The sequence below is a fragment of the Thunnus albacares genome, chromosome 16, assembly GCF_914725855.1.
Source record: "Thunnus albacares chromosome 16, fThuAlb1.1, whole genome shotgun sequence".
NCBI classification, from domain to species: Eukaryota; Metazoa; Chordata; class Actinopteri; order Scombriformes; family Scombridae; genus Thunnus; species Thunnus albacares.
In genome coordinates this window covers 14,993,094-14,997,316 of record NC_058121.1, presented here as the reverse complement: position 1 = coordinate 14,997,316, position 4,223 = coordinate 14,993,094, and the positions used below count along the sequence as shown (strand labels likewise).

At 35.7% G+C, this 4,223-nt stretch overlaps 1 protein-coding gene across 2 annotated transcripts in view; it reads right to left on the bottom strand.

The window, feature by feature from the left end:
- Positions 1–4,223, bottom strand: part of si:dkey-71h2.2 (low density lipoprotein receptor adapter protein 1) — a 58,233-nt gene that overhangs the window by 3,845 nt on the left and 50,165 nt on the right. The window lies entirely within an intron of this gene.

The following is a 4,223-nucleotide window of genomic DNA, read 5'->3' as shown; positions in this document are numbered from 1 at the left end:
TTATTGAGTTGCAATTAATAATGAAGTTATACTGTGACTGAAATGCATAAATCACTTCCACTGTGCACAAAATGCTCATCGAGTGTCACCAAGGTGCATTCTGTGCATTACTGTAAATGCTGGCTGAGACTTACAGTAGAAAACTGCACCTCATGCACAAAATGCTTGCCAAGTCTCATCACAAAAGTGCATTTAACGCAGGAAATAATTTGTGTTGCAAATCAGTTTGGTAATGATATAGTACTAAAAAATATCCAAAAACCTCTAGATACAAAATGCATACAGTGCAAGTGACACATTGACTCCTGATGTGTATTTTGTGCACATTATATTACTGCAAAAATGGTTGCATTTCTGATTGCTTTTCTGCAATGTCTGCAGAATGCAGCAACAAATAGACAACATCAACCTTTAATATTTAACTTTGGACCCACTTCTTGTTGACGAGTTTCATGTTTTACACTTCTCTTTAAAAGCAAAAAAAAAAACCCAGTTTATATTATGGTACAAGATGCCTGAGTTCAAGTACATAGTCTCAAATCTACAGACAATGTTGTTTTCTGACTCTTAGGTCTGAGTCCAGAGGCTCTTAATACGACTGGGATTGTGATGTGATGTAGGAGATAACAGGCAGGGATTTTGAGGAGATAAACTCACGTCTTGTTGAAGCTCTTCAATTTCAAGACCTCGTCCTCAAGTCAGCTCAAGTAGTGGCTGTCTTGATGCTGTCAGTGATATGGTCCTGCTATTTGACCAGAAGAAGGATCAGGAAAGAAATCACACAACCAGTGCTGAGGGTATTTTTTACACAGTTCATAATCACAAATATATTAGGAAAGAGCCATCTACCTGTTTACTTTTTTTCAGTACTTAATCTTCTATTAAAATGGTACAATTTGTCATTATTAAATCTAAAAATAGCTCTTAAATTTATAAACTGCAGTTATCTTAACACCAACTGCTTCATTTATCCATGATATGCCAGAGATTGTGAGACAAGGCTATGAGCTCTAAAGAGCAAATTCAATAAGTCATTTTACCTGGCCTTTAAACTAGATTGTTCCTAATCAAAAATGTAATTACACAGAAGTAGCTAAGGTTACAGCTCATCTTAAAATAGAAAGTGATTACAGCGTCCCAGGGATTAATAGGTAATGTTGTACTCCCTCCCCTTTTTCTCCTAACTCTGTGCTGCAGAGCTGCAGACTACTTCCATTAGTTGTTCAGATGATTTATAGGCTGTTGTTGGCTAAGATAAGCTGGTTAGATGTTAGATGTGATTCAGAGACCTAGTGTATACATACTGTACAATATCTATAAATATGATAAGATTGATTTTTAAAAGGGTTTTAAAAGGGTTCGCATAAAAGTCTATTTCATTATTTGACCCATGTTTTCATGTGTATCGATAAAAACATTATTTAGTGACCTCCTTATCCTTTTTCTATTGTCTGTTTATATTTTTGCAGTACTGGAACAAGTTCAACCTTATATATTTTGACCTTTATTAAAGAACAAGTTATTTCTGTTTTAAAATAGATTCTTTTATTGCTGAATTACACTTTTACACTTCAAATCACACACATAGCAGAACCTGTGGTTTGATGGCATGCTGTAAATAACCTGCACAGTCATACCTGTAACCACAGTGGGAGATACAATGGGAGTACTTGCAGGTTATTGCCCTCCATATGCCGTTTTCACAGCTGAATTACTCCACAAGCTCAACAGACTCAACAGATTTCCAATATCAAACAGTACAACCATTACTAACACAATAATAAGCCATTCGGGCAGTGTGGAGCACCTTATCAGTAGCTAATTAGCCATTTCAAAATCCTGTTAAATAGCCAATCAGCAATTAATTACACACTTATGAATACTACATAAGCTGTTCATTCAAAGATCCCAGGACACCATGGACAAATTAGACTTCGGTAATGAACACATTGCCCCAAAGTTAAACTAGAATTCCCGAAATAGTATCTAGTGAATTATAAACTCTATATTTTGCACTTCATGAATAGCATAGGAGGAAAGGGAAAGTGAAAATCTTCCAGCTTTGTTTTTCCACCTTATCTGACCTAAATCTAATGTCTAGGTCCAGAGGTGGGTTGTGCTCATAGCGTCATCCTGTCCATTATTCTTAGTGTTATTCTTATTATTCTATCATTTATCAGTGCTTCACAGACACATTTTTAAAATTCCACTTCAGTTTTTCCCCACAATAGGATTTAACTGGCTGCTCTAGACTCTGCCGATATGACACTCAAGTAGCCTGTTTGCAGCGAGCTCAGATCTGTCATAGATCAGCAAAGAGAGCAGAGAAAAGGTGAAGTGGAAAGAAGTAGACATGTTCTTGTCATTGACTCACATCTCCAGGCGGTGTATTGATCAAAACACAAGTCGATATCAACAGCATTTTAAAACATTAAATTGCTGTCACCACACCGATATAATACATCAGCACATACTGCAGAAGCAGCATACAAGCAGCAGCCATGCTGCAGCTGTTGATGCAGCACTAGTAGCTCTCTCCAGTGAGCTCCATGAAAATATCAAAGTGCAGTTTTTACACACAGCTCTTCTTAGGTGCTCACTGCAGGCTGATCTCCCTCCCAAGGACAAATCTCCACAAAGTCTTTGTTTACCCACAGTCAAATGTTTCTGATAAAAGACATGGTCACATTGAACTTTCTGGACAGTCGAGCGCTACAGGCACAGAAACCAAACTTTCAAGGTCAGTGTGATCTTTAAGAGCTGCTGAGACTTCACCATCTTTCTTGTGACAAGTGGATTAAAGTGGATACATGTAAAATATTTAATTTACCTCTTAACATGTTAATAGATTGTATGATTAGTTATTTGATAAGTCATTTGTATTTACAAATGGTGGACGTTTGCATACTGAGCTTCTGTATCTCTGAATCACTGATGTCTGAACCCTGAGAGTAAAACCATTGAACTACTTTTCAAACCCACTCTGTGTCAGAGCTGTGTTTTTTTCTCCCAGTAAATGCTGCATGCAGTCTAGTAACGAGATTGGCAGCACCCCACCACAATGCAACATTGACCTCTTTAGAAATTAAAATTATATTTGCATACCTCTATAAACAGTCATCAGACTGAACAAAGACTCACAGATAGATTTGCCATCTCACAGACACACAAACACACAAATTGTGATGAGGTTTCATACCTACAAAATATGGTCTGAAAAAAACCCAGTAACCTTATCTGAACCTGTGACACCATTTCTGTGAATTGGTGAAGAGTTCCAGGTGCATTTGCACAAAAATATTCATGCTTTTGAGCACCTTTTCATAAATATGGTGAAATTTCATTTATTATCCTTCCTTTTAGGTTTTTATTTTACCTGTAATAATGCCATTTCTCCTTTGTGAAACAAGAATATTCTGCTTGCTAAACAAGCATTTGAAAACAAATACATTTTACTTGACTAGTTCCTCTTGGAGCCAGTTGACAAAAAGAAAAAAATAATGAGTCATGAAGCCTGACAACTTCTTCCCATGTCTGTCTTAATCCTTAAACCTTAACTACTGCATTTTTGTCAAAATTCCAACAATTATTACATGCAAAAGATTTAAATGCATTACATTTTGTTTACAATTCCCTATGATGTGCCATTCTTCTTAGCCCGCTACATAAAATTGAAAGTATAGATAGAGTTCACACAGGTTGACAGTATGATAAATTGTACAGTCGCAGCCACAAAAATATCAAGATGGTCCTGAAATTGAATTGCTCTGCTTAGAGAATCCATTTCAGCCCACAAGCTGCTCTCAAGTTGCAGAAATCAGCATGCTTGTATAAATATATATGTATAAATATATATGTGTGTATGTATATATATATATATATATATATATATATATATATATATATATATATATATATATATATATATATATATATATATATATATATATATATATATATATATATATATATATTAAGATCACTTCAACACACTTCAATTCCTACAGCAGATCTCATATACTGCAGACATTTTTCATTGTTTGACTGAGAAAACAGAGAGGATATTGTTGTTTTCACCCGCAGGTATGCTTTTCTTGTGTTTTCAATCAGACATGAGCAGTGGGCTGAATGAATAGATGCATCGATGTGACTGTGTCAGTCAGACAGCTGAATAAGAGAATGTCCTTGCTTTTGATAGACCAGAATGAGCTGGAAAATGTTTG